This window comes from Jatropha curcas, chromosome 6 (genome assembly GCF_041381405.1).
Source record: "Jatropha curcas cultivar XTBG-Jc1 chromosome 6, XTBG_Jcur_1.0, whole genome shotgun sequence".
Classification (NCBI taxonomy): domain Eukaryota; kingdom Viridiplantae; phylum Streptophyta; class Magnoliopsida; order Malpighiales; family Euphorbiaceae; genus Jatropha; species Jatropha curcas.
In genome coordinates, this window is record NC_143156.1 from 18210237 (window position 1) to 18231494 (window position 21258).

The 21258-nt window shown below is 36.9% G+C and overlaps 1 non-coding gene across 1 annotated transcript; it reads left to right on the forward strand.

Moving 5' to 3' along the window:
- The first annotated feature begins 18849 nt into the window (after window positions 1–18849).
- On the forward strand, window positions 18850–18955 carry LOC149495647 (small nucleolar RNA R71). Its single transcript, XR_016321523.1, has one exon. It is a non-coding gene; the product is annotated as a small nucleolar RNA R71 (small nucleolar RNA).
- Window positions 18956–21258: the final 2303 nt, after the last annotated feature.

The window sequence follows — 21258 nt, forward strand, 5'->3', positions numbered from 1 at the left end:
TTGTACTTTGCAAAGTCTTTCTATTTTCTGCATAAGGGCATTGTGAGGAAGTTGTAATCAATAACTTATTCTGACAAGTGCATTGCTTTTCCGCTGCTAAAGAATTCTGAGTTTGATTTTAAAAGTTAAATTTTATTTTTTGAAAATCCAATTCACCCCCTCTTAGGTTGTGCCATACACATACGGGACGCACAATCTGGTATTAGAGCATTAGCTCTTGACTTATCGAAGCTTAATAGCTTAAGAGATAAGATCCCATGGCAGCCCCACTTCGTCTTACATCTTTAGAAGGTCAATCAGTTTCTAGACCAGCTTTGTTCAATGGTTCTAATTACTCCTATCGGAAAACCAGAATGGAAAATTTCATAAAATTAGTTGACATAAACTGCTGGAGGAACATCATTACTAGTCCTCGTATTCCTATGAAAACTATAGAAATGAGAGAGTTAGAAAATCAGAAGAAGAATATACTGATGCTGATTAGAATGATATTTCTATAAATGCAAAAGCTATTAATATTCTTCATTGTGCTTTAGATCCAACAGAGTACAACAAAGTGTCTGGATGTAAGTCTGCAACGAAAGTCTGGGAAAAACTTAGAGTTACCTATGAGGGTACAGATAGAGTGAAAGAATCCAGAATTAATATCCTTTGGAGAGAATATGAAATGTTTAGTATGAAAGAGGGAGAAACTATTATTGAATTAAATTCTATATTTACTAATATAGTTAATCCTTTGAGAACTCTCGGAAAGGAAATTTCAGAAGATGAGCTTGTTAAGAAAATCCTTAGAATTCTACCTAAATATGGGATTCTATAGGAATTGTTATGAATTACAAAGAAACTCCCATTACTTATGATTATCTAATAGGAGCTCTTGTTTTAGAAGAGATGAAATCTTCTTTGACTATAGAAGATAAGAAAAAGAAAGGACTGGCTTTGAAAGTAGTTTCTAGTAAAGAAAGTTCTTTTGATCTTGATAGTGATGATTTAGCACTTGTTGCTAAAAGATTCAAAAAGTTCTATTTTAAGAGTGGAAGGCCATAGAAAAAGTTTATCAAAAAGAACTTTTCACCTAAAAATAGCAACTTACCTAAGAAAAAACCTTCTAAAGTGGTTTGTTATGAATGCAACAAACCCAGCCATTGTGAATACTCAAATTTTGAGGCTCAAAAAGCCAGTTTTCCCGGACTGCAAACAGTTCGGCCGGACCAGAGGCCATTTTGGAAATTTACCGGAAGTATGCCAATATGGTACTTAAAACGTTCGGGACGTCGCGAGGATCGCGGAACTAGTCCCGGAATATTTTTTGGAGGTCCGGAACACCCGGAAAAGCCTTCGGAACGTAAAACTAGAAAGTGCGCCTGCGGCGGCGGCAGCAGCCGCCCTCACCGGCGGCGGTAGCCGCCTGCGACGACGGCGGCGGGCGCCCTCCTCGGCAGGAGCTGCCGCAGGCCACGGCGGCAGCGATCGCCCTCCACGGTGGCAGCGGCCGCCCTCCAGCCCGATTTTTGCCTATAAATAGGCCCCGGGTCCTCAGTTTTTACTCACTCAGTCTGTGTTGACGGACGCTCCTTCTCCCCTATGCTCCTTGCGATTCTTTACTGCTTTTCTGCATTTTTTTAGCTTTATTGCTTTCTTGCTTTGTTAATTGGTCACTAAAATCGAATTAATTAATATTCCCTTTAACGAGGAGCTTAACCTGGAGCTAAGAAGTGGCCGACGACTGACTCAGGTTATAACGAAACCTTATCTATTCAATTTCAGCATAATCTGCATAATTTTCTCTTCTACTCCAATTCTGAATTCATGCATAAAGGCATTCATATCATTGATATGGCAAATAAATTGCCTCAATTAATTAAGTTCAGGCTAAGATGCCCGGTTAATCAATAATCGTGGTATTCATGCCAAACTTCGACAATATTGGCTAAAGCCTAGTTAATTAATAGCTATGGTATAATCGCCTTTATTTCAAACAGTCCGACTTAAGTCTAATTAATCAATAATTGCGGCTAAAAGGCCTTCATTAAACATGTTTTTCTTGGCAATAAATTGCCTATATTACAAATCAATTAATCACTTTTGGCAAACAAATTGTCTATAAGTAGATTAATCTTTTTTTTTAGTGACAAATCGCTTAAATCCAAATCTTTGGCAAAAATGCCTTGAATTAATCAATCTTTTTGGCTAAAAGCCTTAAATCAATCATTTTGGCGACAAGCGCCCAATCAATCAATTTTTGGCAACAAATTGCCTAAATCAACTCATTTTGGCTAAAAGCTTTAAATCAATCATTTTGGCGACAATCGCCCAATCAACATTTTTGGCAATAAATTGCCTAAATCAATCTTTTTGGCTAAAAGCCTTAAAATTAATCATTTTGGCGACCATCGCCTAAATCACATCAATTTTTTGGCAACAAATTGCCTAAATCAATCTTTTTGGCTAAAAGCCTTAAATCAACACTTTTGGCAACAAATGCCTAATCAAACCAATTTTCTAGCAAAATGCCTAAACAAAATGCACGAAGCATACACACACTCATGCATTAAGCATACCCATTCAAAGCCCTTTTAAAAAAGGTCTATCGAACTACGTCGACTTTGATCTTCCATTCAAACGGAAGTACGTAGGCACGTTTGGGATTTAACCCCGAGCGGCAAGTCGAAATCTCTTAAACATTTCAATTGGTTCAATTACCTTGCAAAGCATTCATTTATTTGGTTAGTTAATCAGCATGACATAGTCTCGGGATCCACCTCGGGTTCGTAGATTGTGCCTTAAACATTGGGATAATTAATCTAGTAATTAGCTTAATTAAAATTGGAGTCAACTTAGGGTTTTTTCCTAGTTTACCCTAAAATAATTAAACAAGGTGGCGACTCACACATTCACGTGCATTTCTTCTCTTAGTCATATGCATTGTATGCTATATGTTTTTGGGGGGAGGGGTTCACAGTTTGGCGACTTCACTGGGGAATTATGTAATCATTTTGCATAAAGTGGACTACAATTGTTGTGTAAACTAACCTGCCCTTCTTTAGGGTATTATTTTACTATGCTTTGTATTGCAGGGTACCCCAACAAAGATTAAGTATTCTTTCTTTAAGAATGCTTAATAAAAAAGAATTTGGACCTAATTGAAATTTACTTTAAATCATTCAAATTTGTTTATTTATTTGCACGATTGAGAATCTTTTTCTCCATTGCATAAAAAATGAATTTCAAATGAATTTCTTCTCTTCTGTTCAAACTTCTGAGTCTAGATAGCAAGTAGCGCTGATCGGCAAGTCTCTTTGATTATGTCGATGGACAGCCAAAGCGTCCTCCCTGTTACCGCAAACCATCCCTAATCCTTTTGGGGGTGGCCCATAAGTATGCGTACTGTCGGACCCACGCGAAACTCCTTGTTTCACATGTGGTTAGGTATATCCATGCTCAAGGTTCAAGGGTCCCTTAATAAGCCAATCCTCTATTTGTGTCATAGCCTATAGAACCTATCCTTTAGGGCTGTATGCACCCAATGATGCTGAATCATTCCATTAAAAAATGAATTATGTTGTGATGTTGTGCGCATTCACGCATTCATCCCATACTTCACAAAAAAAGAGGGGTCTAGAAAATGATAAAAAAGAGAATCTTAAAAAAAAACATTCCATTTCAAAGCTGGAAAATCACATTTTGGTCCCTGAGACCTGAAAAATTACATTTTGGTCCTTAGGCCCAAAAATTCACATTTTGGCCCCTAAGGCCCAAAAAAAAATTTTTCTTTGAGAACTTAGGGCCTTTCGAAAAGTCAAGGTGTCCAGCCCTAAGCACTCTACCTTACATATCACATCCCATTGGGTCCTATCCTAGGTGTCCTAGCATACCAACATTACCCTACCACACAGGGTCAAACCGTCCCATCTCACAGGGTCAAGTCATTCTTCCCTATACCAACACTACCCTACATTGTTTGGTCATACCACCCCACATCACAAGGGTCAAGTCCAAATACCTTACCCATACACTACCTCACACTATCTCACATACCCTATGAAAACACCTTATATAGGGTAGTCTAATCGTTTTGACTATGTCCTTTCACAGGTACCCCTCCAAAGACCACCTGTACCCGAAACACCGACTGAGCTCTCACCCACAAGTCCAACAACCCCGATTGCACTAATGGCATCACTGTTTGACATCCAAAATCTCATGGAACAACTCGAAGTCAGAATAGAAACTAAAATGAATGAGGCATTAGCTGCCCAGAGAACTGCCCTAATAGCTGAACTAGGTAGTGGTAATGGAAATGGGGCTTCAGCCGAGGGAAATGATCCTGCTGCCTCCAATTAGGGACCCGGTGCTGCACCGACGTCCTCAAACTCTGTCCTGGATGACATGCCCTCTGGAACTGCTTCTGAGCTGGAAGCTCAGAAAATGAGAGAGAAGCTGGAATTGTTGGAAAGGTCTATTACTGCCCTCAAGACACACAAGGAAGTGGTGGACATGGACTCCTTGTCCTTGTTCCCCGAAGCAAGATTACCTACAAAATTCAAGATGCCTTACATGGACAAGTTTGATGGAACCACTTGTCCCAAAACGCACCTGAAAATGTATGTGGGTGCCCTCAACCCGTTTGGCCTGAACAGCGAGCTCCTTGCTCAGTTGTTTCAGCAATCTTTGACTGGTGCTGCATTAAGATGGTTTGTAAGCTTGGATCGTTCCAAAATGAAGAATTGGGAGGACATACGCAATGCTTTCAACACGCAGTACCGTTATAATATCGAAGTGGATGTTACCCGAAGGGAACTGGAAACCACTAAACAAAAGAACAATGAGCCCTTCTCCTCGTTCCTTTTGAGGTGGAGAGCCAAAGCTGCTCAAATGATCAACCGACCCTCTGAACAGGAACAAGTTGACATAATAATCAAGAATTTACTGCCTGTCTACCAGTCACAGCTTCAAACACAGTACTTGCCTACGTTCCAATCGCTCATTGCAACTGCAACTAAGGTGGAAGACTTAATCCAGTTGGGTCAACTCAAAGAAGACTCATACAAGAAGCAGAATCATGCTGGGTCCAGTGAGACAAATGAAATAGCCACTATAATCCCCACGAATCCTTTACGTGTTGGGAATTTGGGAAACAATCAGCCAAGGAGGCAATATACTGATCTCGGCATGCCAATCCTTTTGGTGTTCTGAGAAGCAGTGAAAGCAAATTTACTGAAGCCCTTAGAAGCAAGGCCATTACCAAACCCCCTGCCCCGGAATTTCAAAGCCAATGAATACTGTGAGTACCATCAAGGACATGGGCATAAGACCGAATCATGCTGGACTTTGAAAAATCATCTACAAGACCTGGTTGACAATGGGTCCATCATCCCCAAGAGCAAGCTGAACATCAACCAATCCCTTGCCTAACCATGGGATTAATGCAAAAAAAAAAAATTACTGAACAAGAATTGTTCGATCCTTTTGGACTTTTCTTAGAAATGAATGAAGTTTGTGTTTGAGAAGGTTGAGATCAAACCTCCAAAAGAACAAAGGAATTGTTCAAGACCAACAACAACCTGTCTGATCGATTTAAGCATCGAGAAGAACAAAGTCACTACAGTCAATCCAATCCTAGTCCATCACAGTCCACCTAGAGTCTATCTTTTAGGGTCTAGTTTTTTCTTTTCATTTTCATTTCCATTCAAGTTTTCATTCAATTCAAATTTGTAAATCTAAGTGTCTTTTGTACACAAATTTTGTCTTATCAATAAAAAGGGATCAGTTTATGTTCCAATCATCATTTCCTATGGAAGCACAAAAAAAAATCGAAAAAAAATAAAAAATTAAAAAAAAATGATGATGAAAAAAAGATAATAAAAATTGGCAAAGAAAAATGCATTCATTTGCTCTGCATCAATCAAAGCTGGGGGCATCCTAAGAAGCACCATCAAAGGGGAAGTTTTGAAGGGTAATCATGGAAAGGATCCAGCAAAGGGTACGCAAGACTTCAAACAGTACCGAGGCAAAGCCGATTGAAGGGGTTAGGGCCAGAATGGTTTCTTCGAAAACCCAGGAATGGAAGATGCTCCGACAGAGAGGTGTCTGAATTTTGAGCTTAAAAGCGACAGAATAAAGAAGTTATGTTTGGAATTGGGTTGGGTCTGCACGAAGTCGCAATGCTATCCATACACTACTCAAGTCATCTCAGAATGAAGTTGCCTCGAAATTCTTTATGGAGAGGCTACTTCTAAGCAAGCAAAAGGAAAAACGGGACAAAAAGGAACCCCTGGTCAAAAGGAAGCAAACAAGCAAAAGAAAAAATGGGTCAAAAGGAACTTCTGCACAAAAGAAAGAAATCAAGGACAAAGCTACAGGAAATCAAGTTGTCAAAAACGGGTCAACTGCAAGCTCTCCGTTAAATTCAAGCCCGTCAAGGGTAGATGACAAATCATTTCAGCCATAAGGACAAAGACCAAGCGGCTGCTCACATTTTGAAAAAGCAAGTTAAAAGAAGCAGTCATTTCCACAAATTGGATGACAACAAACACCTTGAAAATCAAGCGCCAAGCATGGCACAAGTACAAGTGTCCTTATAAACAAGGATCATTTCTCAAAACAAGGAAAAGGAAGAGTCTCCTCAAAATTCCTTATGGAGAGGAGAACCATTGAGGAAATAAGTTTCAAATTCAGAGGAAGATAAAGTTCAAGAAAAGGAATCAAATTAACCTCAAGAATTCAAACATGGCGAAGCCACAAACTCAAAGCATAAAAGCTTCTTCAACACTCAAGCCACTCAAGTTACCACCATAATGTGGGTATTCAAAACTCTTTGTGATGAATACAAGTCATATTTCAGTCAACCCGTGGTAAAACCACTACAACAACAAAGTCAGATTCGCCTAGGGTCATCACTATCATACGAGCTCGAGTCAATAAGTTGATTCAACATCATCAAAGTCGGGAATGAATCCCGTAAAGACATCCAGTCGGGAAGGAATCCCGCAAAGACATCAAGCCGAGAAGGAATCCCGCGAAGAAATCAAGTCAGAAATGAATTATACATCAACATCAAGTCGGGAAGGAATGCCGCAAAGACATCCAGTCGGGAAGGAATCCCGCAAAGACATCAAGCCAGGAAGAAATCCCGCGAAGAAATCAAGTCAGAAATGAATTCTGTATTAATATCTAGTCGGGAAGGAATCCCGAAGAAATCAAATCGGAAATGAATTCCACAATCAGCATTAAGTCGGAATTGAATTTTGCCCCAACAGCAAGTCGGAAATAAATTTCGCACCAAGACGGAAAGGAATTCCGCACTAACATCAAGTCGGAGATGAATTCCACACCAGCCGAGCACGAAGTTCGCATCCCAGAAGGAACTACGAAAGACCTGATTCTCCCCATCCCCCGAAGAGTTCTTAGAGATACGTAGGCAGCCGCAAAGGCACGGTCACAAACATAAGTTGGCATCATAAAAAGCATTTTCTCTTTGCCAATATAAAAAATAAAAATAAATAAAAAAAAAAGAGAAGAAAAGAAAAATAAAAGCTGGAGTTGAAAACCCGAAAGGACGGGTTCAGGCAAGAATTGAGCCTACTAGGCTAAAAACCCGAAAGGGCGGTCTAGGCAAAAGTTAGGGCAAAGAGCCTGCTAGGGTCAAAAACCCGAAAGGGCGGCTATTAGGCAAAAGTTAAGGCAAAAAAAAAAAAAAAAAAAAAAAACAAAACAAACAAAAAGTGCTTTCATGAATTCTTTTAGAGAGTCCATCTTTGTAGGATAAACAGCAAAGTATGTCCTTAAAAAAAAAATCCCTTTCAAAGGTCTCCTTGGGAGTATATAAATCATTTTTTCCAGGAATCACTGAGTTCCTTCGAGTCAAAATTCACTATAAGAAAAATTTGAGTCTCTAAATCGAGTCTCCAATGAGTCTCTAAAATCAAGTCTCCATCACCAGTGGTCATTCCACAACGAGTCACAAAAATTAAGTCATTCTCAAAAGTTCGTTTTGAAAGCGTCACTCTTTGAGTCATTCCTCGAAAAAAAGAGAGAGGAAAATGTCAATTCAATCCCCGGGGTTTCCAAAACAACCCTAAAAAATGTCAAACATAATTGTTGAGAGGTAATTCTTTAATACCTCGTCTCCACTCGGACCATCGTTTCTTCGATCCTTTCAGACAAGCGATGTCATCCACATTGTCCGTTTCCTCGAGTCATATAAGTGGCTTTGCTCTCTTTGATTCCTCAATCGATTGGACAAGTACAACACCAATGTTTTGAAGTATTCCATGGTCAGCACCATTCTGGGGGCAAGAAGTGATAAGAACCTTCACCATTCTCCCATCACAGAAGTAATCACGGAATTTTTAGTCTTTCATTAAGAAGAAATTCTATTTCAGCTAATAAGGGCATCAATTCTCTCAAGCAGGGGGAAAAATCCTCCAAGTCGGATTCAGGGGCAAGTGTTATAAAAAAAAAAACATACACAACCCAGGGTGAAACCCAACCATCGTCAATCTCTTTTACACAAACCCAGGGTAGAACCCGGTTAATGGTTAACCTTTTTTTTACATAAAACCTAGGGTGAAACCCTAACCAATAACTAATCATTTTTCACCCAAAACCAAGCCATTTGATCATTTCGACTTTAGGTGGACCCTTGGTTCTCAACGAAAAAAAAACAAAAATAAAACAAATCTCTTTTCAAGCCCTCATTAAGAGGCAAAACATCTTTTCAAGCCCTCTAAGAGGCAAAACATCTTTTCAAGTCCTCTAAGAGGCAAAATCTCTTTTCAAGCCCTCTTTAAGAGGCAAAACATCTTTTCAAGTCCTCTAAGAGGCAAAATCTCTTTTCAAACCCTCATTAAGAGGCAAAACATCTTTCCAAGTGGGGAAAACCTCTTTTTCAAGTCCTCTAAGAGGCAAAATTTATTTTTAAGTCCTCAAAGAGGCAAAAACATCTTTAAGTTGCAAACATAAATCCATGCATTTGATCATTTTATTTCAAAAAAAGAAAAAAACCAACGGCAGGGTTTCCTCCTCTGCCCATCCTCAAAATTTGCTCCTTCAGACAGCCACTGGCTCTCATAAGTCATTTTTATGTTAGCCAGTGGGGGGCAACTATGAATACTCAAATTTTGATGCTCAAAAAGCCAGTTCTTTCGGACTGCAAACAGTCCGATCGGACCAGAGGCCATTTTGGAAATTTACCGGAAGTATGCCAATATGGTACTTAAAACGTCCGGGACGTTGCGAGGATCACGAAACTAGTCCCGGAATATTTTTTGGAGGTCTGGAACTCCCGAAAAAGCCTCCGGAACGTAAAACTAGAAAGTCCGCTGGAGACGGCGGCGGCAGCGGCCTCCCTCCACGGCGGCAGATGCCGCCCTCCCCGGCAGCAGCGGCCGCCCTCCAGCCCGATTTTTGCCTATAAATAGGCCCCGGGTCCTCAGTTTTTACTCACTCAGTCTGTGTTGACGGACGCTCCTTCTCCCCTATGCTCCTTGCGATTCTTTACTGCTTTTCTGCATTTTTTTAGCTTTATTGCTTTCTTGCTTTGTTAATTGGTCACTAAAATCGAATTAATTAATATTTCCCTTAACGAGGAGCTTAACCTGGAGCTAAGAAGTGGCCGACGACTGACTCAGGTAATAACGAAACCCTATCTATTTAATTTTAGCATAATCTGCATAATTTTCTCTTCTACTCCAATTCTAAATTCATGCATAAAGGCATTCATATCATTGATATGGCAAATAAATTGCCTCAATTAATTAAGTTCAGGCTAAGATGCCCGGTTAATCAATAATCGTGGTATTCATGCCAAACTCCGACAATATTGGCTAAAGCCTAGTTAATTAATAGCTATGGTATAATCGCCTTTATTTCGAACAGTCCGGCTTAAGTCCAATTAATTAATAATTGCGGCTAAAAGGCCTTCATTAAACACGTTTTTCTTGGCAATAAATTGCCTATATTACAAAACAATTAATCACTTTTGGCAAACAAATTGCCTATAAGTAGATTAATCTTTTTTTTTTAGTGACAAATTGCTTAAATCCAAATCTTTGGCAAAAATGCCTTGAATTAATCAATCTTTTTGGCTAAAAGCCTTAAATCAATCATTTTGGCGACAAGCGCCCAATCAATCAATTTTTGGCAACAAATTGCCTAAATCAACTCATTTTGGCTAAAAGCTTTAAATCAATCATTTTGGCGACAATCGCCCAATCAATATTTTTGGCAATAAATTGCCTGAATCAATCTTTTTGGCTAAAAGCCTTAAAATTAATCATTTTGGCGACCATCGCCTAAATCACATCAATTTTTTGGCAACAAATTGCCTAAATCAATCTTTTTGGCTAAAAGCCTTAAATCAACACTTTTGGCAACAAATGCCTAATCAAACCAATTTTCTGGCAAAATGCCTAAACAAAATGCACGAAGCATACACACACTCATGCATTAAGCATACCCATTCAAAGCCCTTTTAAAAAAGGTCTATCGAACTACGTCGACTTTGATCTTCCATTCAAACGGAAGTACGTAGGCACGTTTGAGATTTAACCCTAGCGGCAAGTCGAAATCTCTTAAACATTTCAATTGGTCCAATTACCTTGCAAAGCATTCATTTATTTGGTTAGTTAATCAGCATGACATAGTCTCGGGATCCACCTCGGGTTCGTAGATTGTGCCTTAAACATTGGGATAATTAATCTAGTAATTAGCTTAATTAACATTGGAGTCAACTTAGGGTTTTTTCCTAGTTTACCCTAAAATAATTAAACAAGGTGGCGACTCACACATTCACGTGCATTTCTTCTCTTAGTCATATGCATTGTATGCTATATGTTTTTGGGGGGAGGGGTTCACAGCCATATCAAGCCCAACTATCCTAAACTGAAAAAGAAGTCAAAGAAAGAAAAGTTGAAGCAGGCATTCGTAGCCGCTTGGAGTGATTCAGATGATTCTAATTTTGAAAGCCAAAGTGACCAAGAAGAAACTGCAAATATTTGTCTAATGACCACTATCAATTCTGACTCCAGGAAATCAACATTCTAACTTCAACACAAAAAGTTGAAAATAATGAAACAGATGCAACGGCCCAAAAGCGTGAAGAAAGCAATAAAAATATTTCTGAACCTGAATCTGAAAATGATCTTTTAGATACTTATAATAATCTTTGCAATGAGTTTGAAAACCTTGTTAGAAAGCATAAAGTTCTAAAGAAGGATTTCAGAAAACTAAAAACTGAATGTAATCATTTGAAAGATGCTTTTTATCAAGAAGTTACATGCAAAGATCTTATCATAGAGATCAAAGATCTTAAAGATTGTAATAATAAATTTGCTAAAAATCTGAAACACTTTGAAGAAAAATGTAAGAATTTGAATTTTGAAAATGAATCTTTGAAAACTGAGATTCAAATTCTAAAATCAATTTCAGAATCGTTTTCTAAAGAAAGGACAAGTTCTAGCTATGATGGCATTTCTAAAACAAATCATGTTTCTAATAAGAAAAATGTTGTTTCTAATGTTGTGACTTTAGAACATCAGAATCTGACACTCTCAATAGAAAGAAATATCATAGTAAGCTAAATACACCTGTTACCACTGACCCTCCAGGACCCAATATGAGTTGGGTACCTAAATCTGCTTGATCTTTTTAGGTGTGCCTAAGGAGTGAGCTGAATACAGAAATGTGGTACATGGACAGCGCTTGCTCTAGGCATATGACTGGTGATAGAAAGAAATTCACCAGATTAGAAAAGAAAAAGGGATGTACAGTAAGCTTTGGAGACAAAGCGAAAGGTAAAATCGTTGGTATTGTTTTGTTAGGTTCTAATCCTTCAATAGAAGATGTATGCTTAGTAGAAGGATTACATTATAACTTGTTAAGTGTCAGTCAAATTTGTGATAAAAATAGAAGAGTGATCTTTGAACCCTCTTATTGTGAAGTTCAGAACATGCATGATAACAAAACTTTATTTGTTGGAACAAGGTTTGAGAATATATACCTAATAGATCTCTCTGATATCCATAACCTAGACATATGCTTAATTTCTGTTGATAATTCTAGTTGGTTATGGCATAGAAGACTTGGACATGCAAGCATGCACCTTATTTCTAAACTGTCTAAGAAAGACCTGGTTCGAGGTTTGCCAAGACTAAAATTTGAAAAAGATCACATTTGTGATGATTGTCAATTGGGCAAACAAACCAGAACATCTTTCAAATCTAAGGGCATGGTTTCTACTTCTAGACCTTTAAAATTACTACGCATTGATTTATTTGGTACTATTACTCCTTCTAGTCTTGGAGGAAAATTCTATCCATTTGTTATTATAGATGACTATTCAAGATTCACCTGGACACTCTTCCTTAGAAATAAGGATGAGCCATATGACATGTTTGTTCATCTTTGCAAGAGAATACAAAATGAGAAAGGATACAACATCTCTGCAATTAGAAGTGATCATGGAGGAGAATTTGAAAATCAGAAATTCGATGCTTTTTGCAACGAATCAGGAATCTTCCATAACTTCTCAGCACCTAGAACACCTCAACAAAATGGAGTAGTGGAACACAAGAATAGAACACTTTAAGAAATGGCCAGAACCATGCTAAGTGAATCTAAATTACCAAAGTATTTCTGGGCAGAAGCCATTAACACTGCTTGTTAGATTCTAAACAGGGTTTTGGTAAGATCTAAACTTAAAAAGACTCCATATGAGCTATACAAAGGTAGAAAACCAAATATTGGTTGCTTTAATATTTTTGGGTGTAAATGCTTTATTCTAGATAACAAGAAAAATCATCTTGCTAAATCTTATGAAGGAATTTTTCTAGGATATTCTAGTAATAGTAAAGCATATAGGGTGTTTAATAAAAAAAAAACTCTAGTCGTAGAAGAATCTATTCATGTTGTGTTTAATGAATTTGACTTACTTCTAGAATTTTAGAAAATGATGATGTTGTAAAATCAAGAAAAGCAGAATGAACAATCAGAACAACTAGAATAGCCAGAAAATGAGCAGAACGTTGATAACCAGGCTGAACCAGAAGATGAACATGAAGATCAAAATGCAATTGAAAGTCAAATGCAAAAACAGAAAATGAAAATTCTCAATTATCAAAAGAATGGTGATTTCACAGGTATCATCCACAAGAGGACATCGTGGATAATACTTCAAAAAGGATGATGACTAGAGCTCAATATAAGAGATATTTTGGTAATGTTGCTTTCGTTTCTCAAATAGAACCTAAAAATTTAGAAGATGCTCAAAATGATGAAAATTGGATTCTTGCTATGCAAGAAGAGCTAAATCAATTTGAGATAAACCAAGTTTGGAAACTTGTTTCTAAACCTAAAAACCATTCTATTATTGGACCAAAATGGATGTTTAGAAATAAGCTTGATGAACAAAGTAATGTTGTGAGAAACAAAGCAAGGTTAGTGGCTTAAGGGTACAACCAAGAGGAAGGTATCGATTTTGATGAGACCTTTACTCCAGTTGCAAGATTTGAGGCCATTAGAATGCTTTGTGCATTTGCATATTTTAAAAACTTCATGTTGTATCAAATGGATGTGAAAAGTGCTTTTCTAAATGGCTTTCTAAATGAAGAAGTGTATGTAGAACAACCTCCTAGTTTTGAAGTATATGATAAACCAAATCATGTTTACAAACTTACTAAAGCTCTTTATGGTTTGAAACAAGCTCCTAGAGCTTGATATGAAAGATTAAGTAAGTTTTTATTAGAAAATGGTTTTTCTAGAGGAAAGGTTGATACAACACTATTTATCAAAAATAAAGCACATGATATTCTAGTTGTACAAATCTATGTTGATGACATAATCTTTGGTTCTACTAATGATCTTCTTTGTAAGGAATTTTCTAAGATTATGCAGGGTGATTTCGAAATGAGCATGATGGGAGAATTAAACTTCTTCCTTGGACTTCAAATCAAACAATGTGAAAATGAAATTTTCATAAACCAAGGTAAATATACTAGAGAATTGTTGAAACGGTTCAAAATGGAGAATGCCAAGGTATGTAGTACACCAATGAGTCCATCCTCAAAATTAGAAAAAGATGAAAAAGGTAAGGATGTGGACATCAAATTATTTAGAAGTGTGTTTAGTTCTTTACTATATCTAACTGCAAGCAGACCTGACATTCACTTTAGTATTTGTTTATGTGCTAGATTTCAGTCGTGTCCAAAAGAATCTCATTTAATTGCTGTAAAAAGAATTCTAAGATATCTTCGTGGAACTTCTAATCTGGGTTTGTGGTATTTTAAAGGTGATACATTTGATCTTATTGGGTATAGTGATTCTGATTTTGCAGGAAGCAGAATAGATAGAAAAAGCACATCTGGAACTTGCCAGTTTCTAAGTAGCGCCCTTGTATCATGGTTTAGCAAGAAACGGACATCAGTTGCTCTTTCTACTGTAGAAGCAGAATATATTACTGCTGGAAGCTGTGTTGTACAAGTTCTATGGATCAAGCAACAATTGGCAGACTATGGTCTAAAATTAAAAACAGTACCAATCAACTGTGACAATATAAGCGTCATCAATTTATCCAAAAATCTAGTCTAGCATTCTAGAACCAAGCACATAGAACTGAGACATCACTTCATATATGATCATGTTCAAAAAGGTGATATAGTGGTTGAGTTCATTCCAACAGAAAAGCAATTGGCAAATATCTTTACTAAACCGTTGAATGAAAGCCAATTTTGCTTAATTAGAAGAGAGCTCGATATATTAGTTCTAAACTCTTAACTTTAGAACTCTGTAATTATGTTCTAAATTGCTTTCTATATTTGAAATGCCTTGCATTCTAATTCAACAGGTAGATGACATGCCTTACCATAGACCATTCAATACGGAGACATACCAATTGGTGTTTTAAATATGGTTCTATAAGCCCAAAGTGCATCATCGAGCTGCTTGGACCAGTCCTTCCTTGATTGTCCAACTGTAGTTTCCAATATTTTCTTGATTTCCCTATTTGTTACCTCTACTTATCCATTTGTTTGTGGATGGTATGGGGTACTTACACGATGTGTAAGACCATATTTTGAAATAAGAGAATCTAGGTACTTATTGCAGAAATGCTTACCTCCATCTGTGATTATTGCTCTAGGAGTACTATGACATGTGGAGATATATTTCTTAATAAAGTTCATCACATTATTGGCATCATTGCTGGGAAGAGCAGCGGTCTCCACCCATTTGGAGATATAATCCACTACTACTAAAATGTATTGGTTGGAATAAGAAGATGGAAAAGGTCCCATGAAATCCAAACCCCAAACATCAAAAATCTCCACTTCAAGGATATTATTCAATGGCAGCTCATGCCACTTGGAGATATTTCCTAATCTTTGACAACGATCACAAAGATGAACAAAGTTAAAATCATTTTTAAATAAGTTGGGCCAATACAAACCGATTTCTTAAACATGTGCTACCGTCTTGCTCGCTCCAAAATGTCCTCCACATTCCATTGAATGATAAAAATGAAGAACAGTTTCCATCTCTTCTTTCAACACACATCATCTAAAAAGTTGGTCACTACAATATTTGAACAACAAAGGCTCCTCCCAATAGTAATATTTAAGATCATGAAAGAATTTTTTCTTTTGTTGATTAGAAGGATTGGGAGGAGTAATCTTGCAAGCAACTCTTCTTGCTTATCTTCCCCCAACTCAAGCCTTGACAAGTGATCAGCTCCAAGGTTCTCGGTTCCCTTTTTATTACGAATCTCCAAATCAAATTCCTGCTAAAGAAGAAGCCAACGAATTAATCTGGGCTTTGCATCTTTCTTTTCTAACAAATACTTAATAGCAGAGTGATTAGTGTAGACCATTATTTTAGCTCCAATCAAATATGCTCTAAATTTATCAAAGGAAAAAAAATAGCAAGAAGCTCCTTTTCAGCGGTGGCATAATTTAATTGCGCATCATTCAATGTACGACTAGCATAATAAATGACATGCAACTTCTTTTCTTTTCTTTGCCCAAGAACAGCTCCTATAGCATGATCACTAGTATCACACATGAGTTCAAAAGGTAGGCTCCAATTCGGTGTAGCGATGATAGGAGCTGAAATCAATTCCTTCTTCAACTTATTAAAAGCATCCAAACACTCTTTGTTAAAATCAAAAGGAATATCCTTAACCAATAAATTGCAAAGAGGTTTTGTGATTTCTGAGAAATCCTTGATAAATCTCCTATAGAAACCTGCATGACCAAGAAAACTCCTTACTCCCTTCACTGAATTTGGAGGTGGTAGCTTTTCAGTTACCTCTATCTTGGCTTTGTCCACTTCAATCCCTTTTTCTATTTTATGCCCTAAAATAATACCTTCACTAACCATAAAATGACATTTTTCCCAATTCAAAACAAGGTTAGTTTCCTCACATCGTCACATTACTAGAGAAAGGTTATAAAGACAAGAATCAAAAGAAGAACCAAACACAGAAAAATCATCCACAAAATATTTCAATGAATTTTTCAACCATGTCAAAAAATATGGACATCATACACCTTTAAAAGTCACAGGTGCATTGCACAACCCAAAAGGCATTCTCTTATAAGCAAATGTATTATAAGGGCAAGTGAAATTAGTCTTTTCTTGATCCTCGGGAGCTATAGGTATTTTAAAATACCCTGAATAACCATCTAGAAAACAATAGTAAGGGTAAACTATAAGTCTTTCAAGTATTTGATCAATAAAAGGTAAAGGGAAGTGATCTTTGCGTGTTGCTTTGTTGAACTTTCTATAATCAATATACACATACCAACCTGTGACAGTTCTAGTAGGAATTAATTCATTATTCTTGTTAGAAATAATTGTCATACCTCCCTTCTTTAGAACAACTTGAACGGGTCTTACCTAACTACTATCCGAGATTGGATAGATAATGCCAACATTCAAAAACTTTATGATTTTAGCTTTGACTACTTCCTTCATATTTGGATTTAATCTCCATTGATGCTCAATTGTAGGTTCGTAGTCTTCTTCCATCAAGATCTTGTGCATGCACGCACTTGGACTTATCCCCTTCAAATCTAAAGTTGACCATACTAAAGCCTTCATATGCTTTCCTAAAATCTGCAACAGCCTTTTCTCTTGATCAAGTGATAAGTGAGAGCAAATAATAACAGGAAAAGAGTTGTTCTCACCTAAGAATGCATATTTTAAATGAGAAGGAAGTTGTTTTAATTCTTGCTTTGGTGGTTCACTTACTTCCTCACCTTTGATGCTTTAATTATTAATGTCACCTTTATCAGTGGGTCACTTTATTTTTAACATTCAAGGTGTCTTTTACACAATCATCAATAACATCAATTCTAAAGCAATCATTATAATCCATAGAAGCTTACATGATTTAAGAACATAAAAAATAACTTCCTCTTGACCTACCTTTAAGGTTAACTTACCCTTATAGACATCAATCAATGCTCTTGCAGTTGCAAGGAAAGGTCTCTAAGGATTAGGGATCCTTCTCTATCTTCATCAATGTCAAGAATAACCAAATCAACAGGCAAAATAAATTTACCAATCTTGACGAGTACATCTTCTACAATTCCTCTTCGATATTTGATTGATCAATCCGCCAATTGTAGAGACATTCTTATTGGTTTCAGCTCTCCCATCCCTAGCATCTTGAAAACTTCATAAGACATAAGATTAATTCTTGCACCTAAATCTGCTAAAGCTTTTTTAAAATCAAGATTTCCAATATTACAAGGGATAGAAAAACTTCCTGGATCTTTTAACTTTGGAGGCAATTTATTTTGAATGATTGCACTACATTCCTCTGTTAACATTACCGTTCCTTGATGATCAATCTTCCTTTTCTTGCTCAGGATCTCCTTCAAGAATTTTGCATAGCTGGGCATTTGAGCAAGGGCTTCAGCAAAAGGGATATTTATTTGAAGCTTTTTGAAAACATCAAGAAACTTGAGGAAACTCTTATCATCTTGTGATTTCTTGAGCCTTTGTGGAAAAGGAATAGGTGGAACATAAATGTTTCACTTCCTCTTTCTCTTCAAGGTCAATGATGCGGATCTTTTTCTGCTCTTTCTTTTCATCCTCTTTCTTGGGTGGATCCTCCAATTGTTTGTCATTCCTTAAAGTGATAGCTTGTACCTGTTCTTTGGGATTTTTCTCAGTGTTAATAGGAAACGTGCCTTGAGGTCTAGAAGCCATCATGTTAGCAAACTGCCCTAATTGAATCTCCAAGTTCCTTATCGCAGCTTATTGGATTTTGTGATTTTCCCGAGTTTCATTCATGAAATCTATGTGAGATTTAGGGAGAGCAGTAAGAAGATCATCATGAGTCTTCTTCTCTTGAGAGGAAAAACCTAGTGGTGCATTCAAGGCATTGTTTGGATTCCCATAAGAAAGATTAGGATGATTCCTCAACTTGTTATCATAAGAGTTAGAATATGAGTAGTTCTTTCTTCCTTGATTCATCACATAGTTGACTTGCTCCAAAGTTTGCGGATTTAAAGAATCCAACATGACTCTCCAATTCCATGTTGTCCATTACACCTGTCACATGCTTGCACAATAGAATTAACAGAGTTCGTAGTGAACAAATCCAACTTCGTTCCCATATTGTCCACTTTGGCATTGAGTGCGGTAATGGCATCAATCTCATAAACTCCTGCAAGCTTCTTCCTTTTAGAGCTATTTTGATAATGGTTATTGCTTACCATCTCTTCTATCAAATCATATGCTTCATCAATTTCCTTTCTTTCAAAAGATCCACCAACAACTAAATCTAAAGTAATCTTTATATTAGGAGATAATGCATTATAAATAATTTGTACCTGTCACCTGGGTAAGTTATAATGTGGGCACTTCCTCCGTAGGTCCTTGAATCTCTTCCAAGCTTCATACAACTCTCTTGATCCTGGTGGGCAAAAGTCTTTATCTCATTGCGAAGCTTTGTAGTCTTTGAAGGTGGAAAAAATTTCGCCAAAAATTTCTGGGCTAGTTCCTCCCATATAGTAAAACTTCCAGTAGGGCATGATTGTAACCAAGACCGTGCTTTATCCCTTAGAGTGAAAGCAAATAGTCTCAATTTTATGGCATCCTCAGAAACTCCATTTTACTTGAACGTATCACAAATATCCAGGAAATTTGTGATATGGGCATTAGACTCAGCCTACGCATCTCTCTAAAATGACCCACTAGGAATTTAGTGGTAACCCTCTTGTTCACATAAGTTCTAAAACATTTATGCCTGTGATTATATGTTTTGACAACTATGTCATTTGAGTTACCAGCCCTAGAGGCAAACATTTTCCAAGGACATCCATTAAATGTGCAAGTAGCCCTCACTTTATACTTCTCATTTCTACCAAAATCAACCTCAACTCCTCTTATTACAACATATTTGGTAAAAGCCTCTTTAAACTGTGTAGCATTCTTGAACACCATTCCAACAACAAAAGTAGGAAATTGGCAATTTGGATCATATTTCACCCTCTTTTTTGGTTTCCTTCTCAAGTTCCCATGTCCCTCATCTCTTGATAGCTCTTCTACCTCACCTTCATCATTAGAATCATCAACCTCACCCATATTCCATTGCCATAATTCATCACCTGAAACTTCACTAACATGCCCATCATCTGCTGCTTTACCCTCATCTTCATTTTGCTCTTCACCCTCCCCTTCATTGCCAATGCTATCTTCATCATCACTTGAACCTCTATTTGAAAAAAAAAAAAAAATTCTTACTTGTTCCCTTACTCTATGTAGTTCTTCATTGCCAGATTGATAGTCAGGATCCACTTCAATCTCTTCATACTCACCATCCTTAGTTTCAATACCATAGTGCTTCTCTAAGTACTAACTTCAGGGGCTGGACTACTATTTCTATTGTTGGATTTAACTCTTCTTTCATTATTGCTTCCAATCACATTCTCATTAGATTGAGCCTCGGGATTGTTGCTTCCAACCTCAGTTTCAAAGACACTGGGATCTTCACCAGCATCAAACTCTGTCTCCTGAAATCCTACCCATCTTCATTTGAAACATTATCTCCCCTGTCCTTTGTTTGTACATGATTTCCCTCATTCTCTGCATTTTCAGTATTAGGCAAATAGGTTCATTAATAAAATGTTCAACATACAAGTGGATATCGTCATTTTCTTCTTAACCAGATGTTAACATATGTTAACAACAACATCATCTTTCACCTCAATTAACCCATCATCTTGTACACTACTCCCTTTTAGCAACCAATAAATCTTAAAATTACCTCCATAACCACAAAGGCCTACCATTTGGATTAGTCTCCTATAGTGTAACCTATCAATGTCATGGACATTAAAAGATTCAACCTCACCTCCATCATAATTGACTTTGTCGTTTCTTACTTTAAAAACACTTCTGTGATGAACTAGAATTGTGACACCAGTCTCATACGACATGCTGATCACAAATAAAAAAGAACATATAAGAGGTTTTCACATGCAAAATATTGAGTGTAATAGAAAAATCATTTTCCCAATACTGTTATATAAATCTCATTCTTTTCTCCATTCAACACAACAATCAGATAATCTACCTTTCTAAGCTCTTTATGTAAATATAAGTGAAAGAACATTACCTGGAGAGGGGTGATATAGTTGATAAAGAACGCGACTAATTCAATCAATTCTAGATTTTTGAATTTTCTCGATTCCTACTGCAATTTAGCCAAATAACCCTAAAACAAAGTTTTTTTTTATGAGAGATCTGGCATGGTTTTCCCTCCTAAACGTTATTGAGAGAGATCAACAGTTGCCCTCGCTAATAGTCGGCTCCCAAATTGCAATTGCAAATGCTTCTTGTTTTGTGTCTCTCATTCGACCTGACCCAGTTGAAGAAACAGGTAATTTGATTTAAAAATTGCAAGTTCATGAGGTTTTAGCCAAAAAAAGATGCTTTATGTGCATTTCGAATATTCATGCCAAGTTGAGGGGGCAAATTGAGCTTTTTTTTCCTTAATTTTAATTTAGTTTTTAATTCATGGAGAATAGAAATTATTATCACTTTGCAATTCTTATCAAAATTACCATCTTTTACAATTTGTAATGAGTTTTTGGTTTTGAAGTATGGTTTTTGGTTCTGCTAAGAATTTTTTCCTAATTCATGGCTAATAGGGGCCTATTATACAGATTTTCATATGGACTTCTAGTTTTGTCAAGGAATTTCTTGTTTTTATTCATACTTAATTATCTAGATAATAGTTTAGCTAGGAAG